At 31.5% G+C, this 17,328-nt stretch overlaps 1 pseudogene; it reads right to left on the bottom strand.

Annotated features, from left to right (window-relative positions):
• Positions 1 to 285: 285 nt before the first annotated feature.
• Positions 286 to 15,685, bottom strand: LOC112775061 (protein-tyrosine-phosphatase PTP1-like; annotated as a pseudogene).
• Positions 15,686 to 17,328: the final 1,643 nt, after the last annotated feature.

Consider the following 17,328-nt stretch of genomic DNA (forward strand, 5'->3'; position numbering starts at 1 on the left):
GTACATGTTGTTAGAGAACAAAATTAATTAGGATCTGATTTAGCATTAGCTTAATTTTAGGGTTAGTTTTAGTTTATGCTCTGCAGTAAATCAATTACTATGATAAACACTTTCAGTTACAATTATAGTTTTTATCTGTCTTTTATAATAAATTTTGGTGTAATTCAGACTTAGATTCAACTAATACAATATATTCCGGACTTTACCATGTGTCAACTCTCTCGGCTCATTTGCTTCACATTTTGCAAAATATGTTAGTTAGAATAAAGTATCATTGAAAACCAATTTGGGTAATTACTCCAACTTTTTTAATATCAATCTTAGTAGATCCTCAGTTATCAATGGTTTCTGCTTCTTCCTGCCAGCATTGGTTTTCATTGCTCAACCAAAACTTAATGCTCTTAATTGAGCATATGTAACAAGAATGAAGTACAGATCATGATGCCTAAATTACAAAGATGGAATTCTTTGATCTTTCACATAATCATGTATAACCTCTTCATTCTGTGTTCTTGTGCTTTACCCTATGAATATCAATGGAAGTAAATACGAGAATCCATGGTCATATTTTCAAGGACAAAACAAGATGGACCTTACTTGCCTTTTAGCTCATAACCACCATTGCTATGTCACCTCATAAAGACAAACAAGGGCCCTTAATTTGCTTTCTGGCCTGCTGTTCAAAATTATTAAAGTTCTAAGCAAACTATGATCAGTAAAGTGGTAGTACAACATTGGATAAGATGACCCTTGATGCTTCTGCTCACCCTTATGGCAAAGGGATCGGCGGGCAGTGGCGGCGATAAAATTATCTGCTGCTGTACCATATCCAACTAACTTCTCAACAGAGAAACTATTCTCCCAAAAAAAATCAAACTTCAAAATATACAAGTTGTATACACTTCCTTGTCACCATATTAAACAAGGTAGCTAGACAGAGGAATCTGGAACAGCTGCCAAGCGATGTAGGACCAAGCGCTGATTCAAACAGTAAATTACTGTCATTCGCCAGAGTAAATTGCCAGAATTGTTGGTTATACATTAATATGCAACTCAAGGTTGGAGCAGTCTCAACTTTTAGTGCACAACTCAGATACATAATTGCCAGAAAGAACTAAAAGAAAATGAAGATCTTCAACTATAAAAAGTTCTTACTGATCAAATTATTATAAGAGGCCCAAAAATACAGTTATTATTTACTGAGACATGGTCCTAAAGATCATAAAAAACAAAAGACATAACCCTTTTTCCATATGAATGCTGACGGGGATTGTCCTATAGTTTGGTCCATGCACTCAAATAGGTCCTTGTCCTAGTTTGGACTAGATTCTAATTCATTATAAAACATGTTAGACACCAAGGTAACCACTTTTTACAAAGCCTCAAAGCCTTTTTTAGGCTTTTGCATGCCAACTTGTATAACTAAATAATGCATATTATAGGAAGAGTTTCAAGTGTACCAGAAACATTGGTGTTCCAGTTGTTTTGACCGTTGATCTGAATTATAAAAAATATATAAAATATATATTAATTGAAATCAACGGTTAAAACAACTGGAACATCGGTATTCCTGGTACACTTAAAATTTTTCCCATATTATATTAGTATTCTTATACTCATATATAATGCATTATTTATTTGATTTAGAAAGTTAAATGTTGAAATTGTAAATTTGTTTGAAGGTCTTAGATCTTTTAATAGACTTTTAGGTCAATACCTGATCTTAAAAATGATCACTCTAGGCTTTAAAAAAGGCCCTATATTAAGCATATAGGCAAGGCCTAAGCCATCTATTTGAAATCAAGAGGCCTGTTTAACACAACCTAGCTTATTTTCACCCCTTGGATAGAATTCCCTTTTTTTTTGGGTTCGGTAATAAAAAGTGAGGTGTAAACAAAAAAAAGAGAGAAAACTATAAGAAAGATTGAAGATAAAAGGATGCAACCTTTTAAAAACACATTTACTTTTGCAGGAGAGACCTTGATTTCATAAACACTGAAAAGAAAAAGCCATATGAAAGATGGAGAGAGACAATGCATCTCTTTAACCATACATAATACATTACTTTTGGAGGAAGGACCAAATTTTGATATCCCCATATCAGAGACTCAGAGTATACTTGAAAAAAAAACGAAAGTGATTAAGGGTGATTTTTCCCCCTACCCCCCAGCCCCCCAGCCCCTACCGAAGAAGGAAAAAAACACAAATGATGTTTGGTTCTAATCACCAAGCAACAAGCGAAAAAAAAAATCATGTGAACTAACCCGACAGATGTTGACGGAGTTGTCCACAGTATTGCATAAAAGTCATGCAGATTCATTGTAGGCAACCCAAACCTGTTATCCTACAAATAAATGAAAGAATTAGGATCCTCGAATAAAAAATACACTTTAACATGCTTATTCACTAATTAAGTAATTAAGAGTTTTTTTTTTTTTGGTTGAGTTTTTTTTTCCTTGAACATTTTGACTTTAATCATCTTAAGATCACTTAATGGCATGAATCCAAACAGATCATTTTCAAAACTTCTGACACTAACAATGCTACAGTTCCTGACATGGTGAAAACCTAGGAAGTCTATTAGCCAGAGATTCAAAATGTAATTGTGAAGGCAAATTTATCTTATATTTTTATATTGACAGTAATCTAATCCATTTAGAAGCTTCGCATTTTAATTTGGAGAGGAGGAAAAGGGGGAGAAGGGGGGGGGGGATATAATCTTATTGTATTGACAATCAGTGAGAAAGTCTCCAATAAGACACCCTTTTTCCTCCTAAATCTAAATCCACTATCACATTTCTCTCCAAAACTCTGAACTATCTTCCAATAAACAGTTCAGGGTATTAATACATTTGAACAAATCTCTCTCTTTTCTGTTCTGTTACAAATTCATATGCAATCTGCCGATTAGAGTGCCACCATTAGTCCACAAAGAAGGAAGTTGGCCCTAATTTAGACATCTGGTAAATCCAGTGGTACTGGTGCAACCACAACATCGATGTAGGAATCAAGTAGTGTATTTTTTTCGGAGCTCATGACAATCACAGAGAAGACGAATAGGATGATATTCTAAGAATGAGAAAGTTCACGGTAAAATAATTACTTTCGCTCAAATTAGAGGCACCCTAAATCCTACCACAAGGAGAAGCAAGATTTAATGAAAAAACAAAAAGTAAAACTTTGACAGACGCGATGTTAAAAATAGAAAAATTAAGTCAACCATATAGAAGACAGCTAAAATAAAATGATCCAGTCGAACATGAAAAGCAGAATACAGTATTTTTGTGGCTACACAAAATAAAATCAGACGGACTGACGATTGTATTTATGAACAAACAAGGTGAAATTCAGTACACGGACCATGCTGGGTAGGCAACAGATTGGATAAGAACCAAGGACCTTCTGATCCTTCAAGAAATCCTGCTAAAACAGAACGCACCTTATTCCAAATGGTAGTTTGCTCTTATTATCATTTAAAACAATAAAAAACAAGTGGACTCTGTTCAGATCCCCTAACATGTCTTTTCCATAATGGATTGCAGTGTGAGAATAGATCTATAATTTTTATTAAAGCAACACTCTAGTTACTTTAACTACAAGATTTGATATCTCATGAAAAAATAAACATGAAATTAGAAAGTTATTTTGAGCAATGGTTGAGTCATCTCCCTGTGATCTTAATATGGTCATGAATTCAACTTGTGAAAAAAACAACTTATGCACTTATCAGGTTATGCTGCTTACATAACTAGTCTTTTCTCGGACCCTGCATAAAGTATGATACTTTTGAGTATCCATGATTCAGATTTCATCACTAACCTCTAAATTTGTGAAACATATTGTTCCGGTCGCCGGCCAGTTGCTCGGCAGCCTGCTGTCCTAAATGACAAGTGATGCCTCACTTGCTATATTTCTGTATTGCAGAATTCTTTCAACTGAGATCATCTTGTTTTCAGCATTGCATATGTTCCATATAACTTGAGCTTGCAACACATTCAAATTGATCCCATATGTTACTGCCAACCCTGCAATACCTGTAATAGATCCAATGCAGAAAAGAAAAGGAAAATATTAGTGTGTGATTTAATAAATATCTGAGAAAAATTACTTGATAACATGATATAGAACATGAATTACATTATTAGAGTTGTACTCACTTGGATTGATTATTCCTTCAGGGAGGCTCACAAGCATAACAAGTGAGAAGGCAAAAACAAAATTTGAAAGTATGTTCAATCTGAAAGAAAGCCATTCCATTGCAGACACATTATGAAACCATGGCCTTGCATGGCCATCCACAAGATCAAGATTTGTATGTATGAATCTGCCTTCTTGATCGAAAGCTCGTATCGACGCCGCTCCGGCTAAAGATTCTGCAAAATGGTGGAGGATTGGTGCAATTTGTATCTGTGCTAAGCGAGCCAGTTCTCTTGCTGTTGGTGTGTAATATCTCTGAGATAAACAAGATTCAACTTCAATTAGTATATCAAAGATAATTGGTAACTTACATTCATAACTATAGCCTATTTGATTATTGGTTTAATTATTCTTGAAATTATAATAGTTTTACTAAATTTTCATTGTAATCAAGTCCTTTTATTGTATAAAAATTTCAATTAGGTTCTTATATTGTAAATTAAGGTATAGAGAATCTAATTGCAAATTAAGCAATAGAGACTGAATTGAAAATTGAGTGAACTATAGACTTTCATAATAACTAAACCTTGATAATGTGCTTCACAAAAATTGCAACAATCAATGTTGTTTTAACTAGTAATGATGATGACATAGGAACATGAAGAAGGAGAGAAAGGATGACATACTTGATACCATATGCAGACTGCAGTTACCGGAATGAAAATGGCGAAAACTTGCCATGCCACCTGAGACATCACTGCAATAGTTCCCAGAATTTGTATTACAGAGAAAGCACGCCATCCTAATTTGGTTGCCATCTCCAAATCTAGAATACTTTGATCTGTAGAGACCTGAAAATGGAAAAGAAAATAGTTGTTATTAACCTTCCATTTCACTTAACTCTAATTAGTCCTTAGATACTTCTTCAAATAGTTTGGTGTATCTATATTTCTATCCTGAGACAGTTAAAGAAATGTGATTGTGCTAAAATAAAAACACAAATAGATTGCTATGAATGTTTACCCTGTCCAAGATTCTTCCAGTTGGTGTTGAATCAAAGAATGACATTGGAGCTCTAAGCACACTATGCAGCATGCTTGTGAAAAATGTCTGTGCTGTCCAAAGGCCGGTGTATGCAACCAACAAGGCTCGCACCAGAACACATAGCACGCCAGAAACAGAAAGAACCGTGTAAATAAGAAGTATGAAATTCATGTCAAATATAGGCTTAGCATCACTACTTGTAGGACAAACCCAAGCCATCCAATAGTTACTTGCAATCTGAAGTATCTGGAATGAAGATTGTGCTAAGATTATAACCGGAACCAATGCTCCTCCTTCGCAGTTGTCAAATAAGTCCAGTATACTTCTTTTGATATGCTTCCTGTTTCTCTTTCTTCATCTTGAACCAATTTTCCTTCATTTCCTTTTCTCTCTGGTGGATTATCTTCCACTGTGTCATGCTGTTCTTTGTGCATGAGTTTCGCATTTGAGTTGGATTCTGCTTCAGCTATGGGATTTTGAGCTGTTCTGCTTGAGTTTTCGACAGTGAGAATCGACTCGAGAGCTTTACTATGAGCACCAACTAAGACTTCAAATCCTATGTTTTGCTTTAGAAGCTCTTCAAATTTTCCAGCTTGTGTAATTTTTCCATTTTGCATCACCTACATTGGATTGTGATCAGTTACTAATATATAAGATTAGTTTCCATCTTACAAAACAAAAATACTGAAAGAATATTCGCACTGAATCTGAATTTACCAGGATGAGATCTGCTGCTGGAAGAAATTCAACTCTGTTCGTGCAGATAATAAAGCATATAAAACATCTCGAGGACATGAATAACTTTCTCTAACCTTTAACTATGGATACCATCCATAATAATTACCAGGGAAAAAAATATTGATTACACAGTCACAGTTTACAAATGCCACAAAATCTAATATAATCTTGGAAAATTGGATACTTACATGAAATAATGGATCGTCATCACAGCAAAACCACCAATAAAATGGGTTCAACATGATGAACATCAGGAATCTAAATGCCAATTTGAATTTATTGTGTCAATCTGATAAGGAGGCCTTCGATATGCTTTTTCGCCTCTTCAATAGCCCATCCATTAATTTGAAATACGCAGATTTATGCAAACTAACTCCTTTCTGCTCTGATTCTTGAAATAGTTTCATTGCCTCTTTGTACTTCCCTTGAGTACAAAAATTAGTTATCTGTTCTGAGTAATCCATGTCGCCTGAACCAAGCATTTGTGAAGTGTCTTCACTTATCATATTTGGACTTGTCTCTAGGAGTTTTGACATGAATTTCTTTGCTTCCTCAGTTCTCCCAGCATGAGTAAGTGCACCAATGATGGCAGTATAAGTATATCGGTCCGGCCCCAATTTTTTCATCACCATCTCAGTCATGAGGTCAAATGCTTCATCAAGTTTCCCTTCTTTGCAAAGGACGGAAATCAACGTGTTGTACGTAACTGCATCAACGGGCTTACCTTTAATGATCCATGTGTTAAATAAATTAAAGGCCTTCTCGAACATACCATGTTTGCAAAGCCCTCGAAGAAGAATGTTACATGTAATAACATCTGGCTTGAATGAGTTCTCAACCATTCTGTTATAGAACAAGAATGCTTTCTCCACTGCTCCCTCCCAGCAGTAACCATGAATAATTATGTTACACGTAGCTTCATCGGGGGCCAAACCTTTATCTAAAAGCTCATTCAATTTATCTACAGCCTGATCAGTTTTTAAAGAATGGCACAACCCCCTAATTATAGTGTTATAAGTGACAACACTAGGAATGATCCCCTTCTCCTTCATCTCATCCCAAAGCTTCAGAGCTTTGTTTGTTTGTTCATTTTTAAAGTATCCCATGATTAGAGTTCCATAGGTTACCTCATCGAGAATATAACCTCGCTTTGCAGCCTTCACAGTCAACTCGTATGCCTCTTTGAGCAGCTTCTCCACGCACAATCTGTGCACTATAGTGTTCAGAGTAAAAGTATCCATCTTTAAACCTTTCCTCCCCATTTCATCCATCATCTTAAAAGCTTCTCCCAGATTTCCTGCTTTACAATAACCATTGATGATAGTATTATAAGTAAAACAGTCCGGTGAAAACCCACTCTCCACCATCTTTGCCACGACACAGCCGGCTTCATCCATCTTACCTTCCTTACAATACCACTTCACCATTATATTGTGAGTCACCGTGTTCGGCTTGACTCCCTTTCCCTTCATTTCCTCAACCAACTTGAATGCCTCCACACTCCCCCGCCATTGAAAACACCCGTCAATCAGAGTATTGTAGGTAACCTCATCCGGCATCACCCTCAGGCTCTCCATCTCATCCCTTAGGCTAATTGCCTCCTTGACCTTCCCCTCGTCGCACAAACCCCTCATGATTGTATTATAAGTCCAAATATCCGGTACCATGTTGTTCGCTCTCATCAACTCGACAACCTCGGCAGCCTCCTTCAACCACCTCAACTTACAATAGCCATGAACCAAGATATTATATGTGTTCCTATTTGGGGAAACCCCGCTACCTTTCATCTCTAGCAAAACCTCCCTAACCTTACTCAATTGGCCCTTCCTACACAATGCATCAAGAATAGTATTGTAAGTGATGTTATCAGGAGAACAAGCAAAATCAGTCATTTGGTTCATGAAGCTAAGAGCATCATTAAAATTATTATCAAGACAAGAACCATGGATCAAGATGTTGAAGGTGGTGGTGTTTGGGGTTATACCGAGCTTAAGGGAATCGTTAAAGACTTGTTTGGAGAGGTGAATGGAGTGGGAGGAATGAGGGTTGCGGCGGACGAGGGAGGAGAGGAGGGAGTGGCAGGTGAGGAGGTTGGGTTTAATGCGGAGGCGCTTCATCTTGTTGAAGAGCTGGAAGGCGAGGTCGGGGTGGTCGGAGAGGGCATAGGCGGAGAGGGAGGTGTCGAGGAGTGGCTGCGGGAGACGGGGGCGGCGGAGGAGGAGCTGGTGGAGGGAGTGGCGGGGGTGGTCGGAGGAGATGAAGTTGAGGAGGAGGGAACGGGCGGAGGAGTAGCGGCGATGGACGAGGAGGCCGGGGAGGAGGGCGAGGAGGGGCTCAGGGGAGGAGGAGAGAGAAGGGTGGGGAGAGTGGCGGAGGATGTGGAAGAAGGAGAGGAGGGTAGCGGAGTGGGAGCGGTGGAGTTGGGTGGAGGAGAGGACGGAAAGCACCGAGGGGAGGGTGAGATTTTGGATTAAGGGTTTGAGCGCGGTGTGGGGGTCACGGTGGCTGGTGAGGATGGTGGTCAGCAGCTGAGCTTCCGATGAGGCTGCGGCGGCTGCGGCGGTGGTGGTCGTCATTTTTATCGCTTAGGGTTTAGGGTGGTAATCAGCTAAACGAGGAAAGAGCTGCTTCTCTTATTTTATTTATTCAATTTAATTTTTTTTATTACTTTATCCCTTAAATAAAAACAGTGCAATTTAACAATCTACATTTTATCAAGTTTTAATTATTAGATCAATGGTTAACCCAAAAAAATTATTAAATTAATTTATAATTTCTATTTAATTAGACATTAATTTTTTAGCTTAATTTTAATATAAAATTGTCTCGTCATATTCGTTCTTGTCTCTTAACTATTCATGTGACTAATATAAAATATAATTATTTTTGTTAATATGGTATTACATAATTAAATATACATATAAAACTATTTTATACTAACAATTTATTAAAATGACTTTATTTTTATGTTAAATTTTATTAAAAGATTAGCAATAATATTCCAACTCAATTTTCAAATATTTTTTAGTTAGACAACTTAATATTCAACAAATTTTAATTGTCAAATTAATTTTTAATAGTTTATTTTGTTATATATATCGATTTTTTAGTCAAATTTTGATAAAATGATAAATAAATTCTTATTATTATTATTATTATTATTATTATTATTATTATTATTATTATTTAATAAATACATAAAAATTCTAAAATTTTAAAAATTTAAAGTTTATTTTTAGAGTAAATTTTTATAATCATCTCCGAAATTCAAGTTATTACTCAATGTCATATTTGATATCTCAATTTTACCATTATAATCTCTAAGATATAACTTTAAATACTATAGTGGTCTCTACACATCTTTTTGTTAATATCTCAGACATTGTTTAGGTTTATTTAGGAAGATATAATAGAATTTATATTTCTAAATTTTAAGACATATATTTCTATTTCAATTTGTGTATATCAGGTATAATATTTTTATTCATTGTCCGGAATTTCTCTGATTATGATAGAAGATAATGATTCTAATCATATTATGAAAAATTATATAATTTTAACAAAATTAATATATGATGGTAATCACCGTATATGATAAAAAATTACCTTAATAATAAATAATTTACATATTTATTTTTGTTTTACTAAAGTCTATATATAGTGTTTTTCTGTGGTACATGAATCTAAATTTGAGACTCAACTCATAAAATATATTTATTTTTATTTTTTTATCATACTTTTACTTTTTTTTTAATTATTCTAAATGAATATTTTATCAAATACTAATTAAAGTCATCCTTCCATTTGCTTTTACTAATTTATTATCTAACAATTATATAAAATTAAAATCGTATTAATGAATTTAATATTAAAATTAATTTGGCTTTTTATTTAGAGTGTTTTTCGATTTTTTTAGTCTAATCAACCAAAACTATTCAATTATAAATAGTCACTTCTATCTTATTTTATATTATTAACTAATTAAAATTACTAAAATTTAATAATACAATTCTATTTTATATGTTTATATTTAGTTCAATCCATCTAAGCTATATAATAATTATTTTAATTTTTATATTTTATAATGTAATACTACATACATTAATAGTAAAATAACATAGTAAATTTTTATGTTTTAATATTAAATATAAAATTAATACGTACAAAAGCTTTTAAGCTTTTAAATCAATATGAATCATTGTAAATAATACTTATTTATGGCATAAACAAAAAAAATACAAAATCTTAAGTTTTGCATATAAAAATTTAGGAACATGTTATATGTACAAATGTAATTGCATAGTATTATTTTTTTTAATGGTGTAGACCAACAACTCTAATTTTAATTTTATTTCACAGTCTAATTTAAAAAAATTGTAATTTTAAAGGTAGTCAGAAAAAAACAACAAAATTAATCAAAAAATAGTTAACTTATATTATTCTATTAATTTATTTAATATATTAAATTATTTTTATTTATATTAAGATTAATTTTAAATATTTTAAAATAAAAAGTATAATTAATTATAATTTACATTTTAAATTATGTTGAGTATATGATATTCTATTATGCTGCTAAAAGTAAAAATGTGATAACAAATATAATTTTATCTTTTAATTCAGTATATTTATTTATATTTTATACTTTTTTTACGATTAATTTTGTATGGTATTAGTATATTAAATAAAAATTTCTGTTATAATAACAAAAAATAAAATAAAATTTCAATCAATAATTTTATATTCTTTACTTTTTTTTCAGTTTTATTTTGGATTTTAATTTATTACTAAAAGGTAGTGAAATTTTATTGATACTAAAATAAAGTTGCAAAAAGATCCATGGGATAAAATAAGTAAAATAATGTGATAGCCACATTATAACATACAAATGAAACAACACAGGATCTAAAATGTTTATCGTTCTCTTTCTCGCCGTCTATTATATTATCGATTCTATTATATAAAAATCAATTTTTTACATTTAATGATAGAGTCAACGTAGCATGTTTCTCAGAGTGTTTCTTAATTTATTTTGTTTAACTCATTAAATACAATTCATTATGATGCATTAATTATATCAACTAATTGATTTGATTAGATATTTAAGTATCACACAATTTAAAATTATGTATATTGATTTGATTTTTATGATATATAAATTTAAGGAATAAATTAAAATAATATAATTTATTACTTATTTAATTTGAATACAACAAATACAAAATTAATTTAGTCAAAAGTTTATTATTTTCTAATCTTCTATACATAAAAATGACAAAATAAAATTGTAAAAATAATCTTTTTATCGTTTTTGCTATTTTAATTTTATTTTCTATTTTTCTTTGCTTTTTTATGTGTAATTTTATTTTACATTAACTTTGTGTATTTAATAACAAAATATACTCATATTAATTCTATCATATAATAATATATTTTTCTCCTATATGTTAATCAAAGAATTTCAATAGTTATCAACTACATCTAATAGAATGACTGGGAAGTAAGAACTACGATAAGTTAAACCCAAGTTCAAAATGGTGAAACGAAGGAAAAAAAACAATGGATATATGATTATAGAAAAATATATAATAACGAGAAATATATTAAAACTGGATTTTTCCTCCAACTAATAAAGTGAGGTGTCAATTCCTCATTAATTCATTTTTCTCTAAAATAAAATCACCATTTTCTCTTCTAAATTTATTTTAGAAAAATATCTTTGTTATAATTATATTACAATTGACATTTAACGAATAATGCATGATTATACTAATTTAGGAAAATATCTTTATTATAATTATATAAAATTAATATTTAATACATTATCAACTAATAAAAGTGAAGTGTCAATTTCTCATGAATTCATTTTTCCTCCAAAATGAAAGCACTGTTCTCTCTTCTAAATTTATTTTAGGAAAATATCTTTATTATAATTATATTACAATATTACAATTATATTACAAGTAGTATTTAATGAATAATACATAATTATAGTAATTTAGAAAAATAAAATAAAGTCTAGTAATTTATCTTTCGATTGCACACGTATGTAGAATAACTTTTAAGAGTCACGTATAGTAAATACGGTCGATGATTGTAAAATTGTATACTAACATTAATATAATATTATTTCAGATATATGTTTTGCAGATATCAAAGAAAAGTGTTGAGTTATTTTTAGTGGGTTTAAATTATTTATTATTGATTAAAAAATTTTGTGCATTAAAATTCTCTAATAATTTATTATTTATTTTGAGCTGATTTTGATATGTTTTTACTCGACAGTAAAACAATATATAAAAATTTATTGATGAGTCTAAGTATTACTAGATTATTTATGGTCACATTGAGTATATATGTTTAATTTATTGAAAAAAATAAATTACTACAACTAATTAATAACTATTTTAGAGTTAATACATTTAATACTAAATTAAAAAAAACAAATAATATATAATATATTATATTTTTATTAATCAAATTATTATAATTTAAATTAATCTTAACAAAAAAAATTTTAAAATTATAATTTCAATCTTATCACGTGCACGGCTTGTAAGTTACAAGAAATTCCAGTCTTTGACATTTCATTTGTGACGAGGGTGTATGCATTTAGAAAATAATAAATTATTCCCAATTTAGCACAATAAAATTCCTCCAAACTTTCAACTTATTACAGCACCCTTCCCTAACTTTTTATCCTATTTACGTGCAAGTTGCAGCCAGGGGCAGATGGAGGTGGTCCAAAAGCTAAAGATTTGTATCATCACATGTCACATCATACGTATGCTAAGCTAGAATATGACAAATCTTTTATTTTACTTAAAAAAAATGTTGAAAAATAATACCCTATCAATGTAAAAGTTTTATTCTGTCAAAAAAATGTAAAAAGTTTTATTGAAAAGACATATATATATATATATATATATATATATATATATATATAGCATTCATTATATAAAAGACTATAAAACATTCTAACATTCTTAAATTTAAGAATACTAATATCCCCAGTTTGGTTGTTTTCTTATCATAAAAAGCTATCCGTTTCTCCTTTCTTATTATAAAAATATATAAATAATATATAAATATAATAATTATGTTATACACATTTAAAATATATATATATATATACTTGTGGCTAAAATAATTAGAATGCATTCAATTTAACAAATATATTACAGTAAATATATGACCATTTAATAAGTTATTGTTTAAAATATATGTTATGGTTTTAGGGAAAACAAAACGAAAACAGAGAAGGAACCAAAAAAAAAACTTTGAATTATGTGTTAGCACACAGAAGTATATGATAACAAGTAGGCTGAACAAGTGAAGAAATGTTAAATGGTAGAGGGTAACCACATGCTACGGATTGACACTATTGTCTAGTTTGTGTTGCCGTGTTGATTTTTATACATTCAAAAAAATTTTAAATGAATGCAAAGGGAATCCGAAATAATAAGTGACTCTTCCTCTTCTTCTAACAAGCCAACATGTGATCCAACCAAATACATGCCATCTCATGCAATATTAGTTCATTCAATAATGGTAATTAAAAAATTAAAGCAGCAAAGCAAGGTACCTGGGTCTGAACCATTCCAATTCGTTGGGACCTGAATATAGCTATTGTACTTGAGATATCTAAAGCGGACATATCACCAGCAAGTATTCTCTGAATTGTGTTGTGAATTGTGCAGTATGTTCCAGTTCTACCAATGCCTGCACTGGACGATTGAGTTTGTCTCAGACATATATGCATATGATTTATTGCCATTGTCGTCAAAATTACAAATAATTAAAGAAGCAAAGAATGGGATGAACCTGCAGTGCACCACTATTGGGCCAAGGTTTGCCGGTAAATGGTGCAATCTTCTAAAAATCTCACGAACAGCAGATGTATCTCTTGGAACTCCATGGTCTGGCCATTCAGGATACTGAATGTGCAAAACAGATAACGGTGTATCTTCGGCCTGAAACAATATCATCCAAAGTTTAATATGAACCACAATGCTATGCAACTTCATGGTGGAGAGACACTGAGAGACTTCCAAAATTGAGACATTAACTTATGATTTTCTTCTTGAAAATATATTAAGTACAAATATATTATAAGGAAAAAATAGTCTATGTTCCACAAACAAGATTTCATATATCGAGCTTGAGTTGAACGGTATAAGCTGATATTTGTTGATGCAATATGCTTTGCCAGCCTAAAACAAACCAGCCTTTGGTGTTTAGTTTCCTTCAAAGATAGTATATAATCAAAACAATTTACAAAAGTAACAACTAGTTTGAATAGAAAGTAAACATTTGGCCACTATTTTGTTTATGATCTTTTAAAAGGGCATTCCCTCTCAAACATGTTATGAGATTGGAAATTTACAATTCATTGATGGCTTTTTTCTTGAATCATTCTTCACAGAAGAAGAAGAAGATCAACTCACCTCTTTATGGTTTACTTCCAAATGGCGCAACACCAGTGAAGTTTCAGTAGATTTTATCCATTTACTGATAATAGAGATATTACCACATTCTCTAGGTCCATCCTCAGCTTGAAAGTAATCTCCACACTTTATCGTCTATAATAAGAAAATTATACACATCAATTTTCTTTTTTCTTAAAACAAATGTATATAGACAATAGCAAAAAAGTGATCATGACCATTACGGAATCAAGAACCTTGTAATTGTCGACCAACTTAGTAAGCATCACAATTGCAGGGCAATGATATTGGATTACCATTTCCCAGAAATCCTCATATGTGTGAGGCAACGGCCCTTGTGTGGCTATAAATTGCGACACATTTCCGGGCAAAGAGGCCTGCATTTAAGATGAAAACGAAATGCAATTGTCAGCATCATGAATTTCATCTCCAAAGCTCCTTCCACAGCTTTAATTTTCAGACCATATAATCACAATAAAAGAAATTCAAAATAATAATAATAAGGAAATGCCTACAGATATGCAGCTTGCATTGATATATCCCTGTGCTTCAGGCCTATAATCCGTGCTAGACTTGAGAACAACCATGTTATTGTCAACTGAACCAAACACAAAAAATTAAACAAATAAATTGCAAAACTCCACAAGATCAAGGTTGTAATTTTAAATAGCAAGTTGCAACTTCAATTTTACTCAAATGATGAATTTCAAGCACAAGATTTAATCTAAGTATGCCATGGAAAGAGAAGATTAATATTTTACATGGCAACACATCAGTATATCGATTTTTGTTCAAATTGACAGCATCGAGAGCCACAGTGCATCTTCTCCTCATCTCACTTGCGTTATCCTATTTGCCTGAGAAAGATTCAACATCACAGAATACAAGAATAGCGCCAAAAAAAAGGAAAGAAAACAACGTATGAACAATAATCATAAATTAGAAACAAAAAAAAGTGAAAACAAAAATTGAAAAGAAAAAGTTGTAACCTAACCTGCAAGCGAGCAAACTCTTGAGCTATCCTCTGAGGAGTGTGGAGCTTCTCCTTGAAGAACGAGAGCGCTTCCGTACAGTGTTTCAGCTGATCGGAGGAGAGTACGATTCGCGCGGGAAAATCCGCCGAGAAATTCAATTTCTCGCGAGATAATGCTGCGGATGAGGAAAGGGAGGAGGTCGGCGGATTTCCGGCGGAAGAGGCTGCCATGGCAGACGTCCGACGGGGACGAGAGCGGGCGGAGGCGCGGTTCCCCAGTTGAGTAGAGAGAGCAGCGTGGATTCGATGTTATTGGGAGTCGAATCTTGCGTGCACTCACTATCGCAATGGAGTAATAATAAAACATCATTTGTTTCCGGAATTTATTTTTATTTTTTATTTTTATTTTTAATCCTTATTTGGCGGGCTTGACCTTTCAAATTTAGTTAGTACTTAGCACTTACTAATCACTGGTTTATTATGGAAATGAATATTTATGTAATCACTATAATGAGACACGCTATCGCGCGGGAGTAAATTAATGATAGTATATAATAAATATTAAAAATTGTTATATTTATAGAAATAAATTAAATATGTGTAAATTAAAGTTAAATTTAAAAAGTTTTTTTTTAAATAATTTGTAGTACAAAAGATTTGGATATTGGAATTGTACAAAGTGACATCTTTATTTGGTAGTTTTATTTTTGCATTTGTTTTAGTTGATGGACTTAGTCATCTTATGTGGCGTTCGTCCTCTTTTTTTTGTTAGTTGTTAGAGTTGCTGATTTCTTCTTTTTATCGTAGGTTCTTGCGAAGACATGTTCTTTATGAATTGTTGAGTTTGATACACTTTCTATTGTGTTATTTGGTTCCATCTTTGTATGTATGTTCTTTTTCTGAAGATGTGTCTTGAATTTGTAGGGTTTTCTTTCTTCTTAATCTCTTGATGGGGTGGTGCTTCAATGTCATTATTTTTCTGAAATGTCATTAGATTTGAAGGAGTTGTGCCCAATAAGTTTTTTGCGTCGCCATCAAATAGTACAAAGTTGTTGTAACACTTTGATCTGAAACCTTTAATTGAATTCTGAACCTAAAATAAGTATTGGGTTAGCAACTAATAATTTGATAGATGAGATTATGAAAAGTATATAGAGTTACCTTATTGTTAAATATTGTGGTGTTTGATTACATGTGCCACAAATGTAGTTGTTTCTTTTTTTTATATGCTTTCTTCTGATACTTTTTACATTTAACATAGTTCCATCCTAATTTGTTATCAATTTCGTTTATAGTTGCTAAAATTGTATTCCAATATTCAATTTATGTTATCATTAGGTATATGGTATTTGAGTAAGTATGAATGTATGATGCATGTTGTATTTTTTTTGTCATACCTAATCATCAGATTCTCATTGCATGGCTATTAGATCTTGGATAGTTATTCGATTTCTAATCGTTCTGCTCTGAAAGAATGATACTCTATTGAGTAAGTTTAAGATGTACAGTTTAAAAATAAATTTTTTGTGCTAAATTTGATGTTATGTGAAGGAATAGTGATAAAAAACTTATATATGTAGTTTAAATAATATGGAATTTGAATACTTATAACGTAAAATTTATTATGATTAATAATATTATTATGACATTTGTAATATGTATGTTTGTTATCCTTAGTGAGTTATTTATAAAAATTAATAAATTAATTGTTGCAGTTATAAATTTATTGTATTATTTATAACGATAAGATATAATAAATATAGGAATATGAATTCAATGTATTTGTAGGTTACAAATTTATTGGATTCTATTTTTTAGTTTTTATTTGTGTATTTTATTTTTTTTGTGGATTTGGAAATAATAGTTGATTTGGCAAAAATTGAGTGGTTGATTCTAAAATTGTGTCAAGTAAGCAATATTACTGACATAGCATTAGTAGAAAGAAAGAAATCAAAATAATGTGGTGCATGCTTATATATCTACTTTTAT

Source organism: Arachis hypogaea, chromosome 19 (assembly GCF_003086295.3).
Source record: "Arachis hypogaea cultivar Tifrunner chromosome 19, arahy.Tifrunner.gnm2.J5K5, whole genome shotgun sequence".
Classification (NCBI taxonomy): domain Eukaryota; kingdom Viridiplantae; phylum Streptophyta; class Magnoliopsida; order Fabales; family Fabaceae; genus Arachis; species Arachis hypogaea.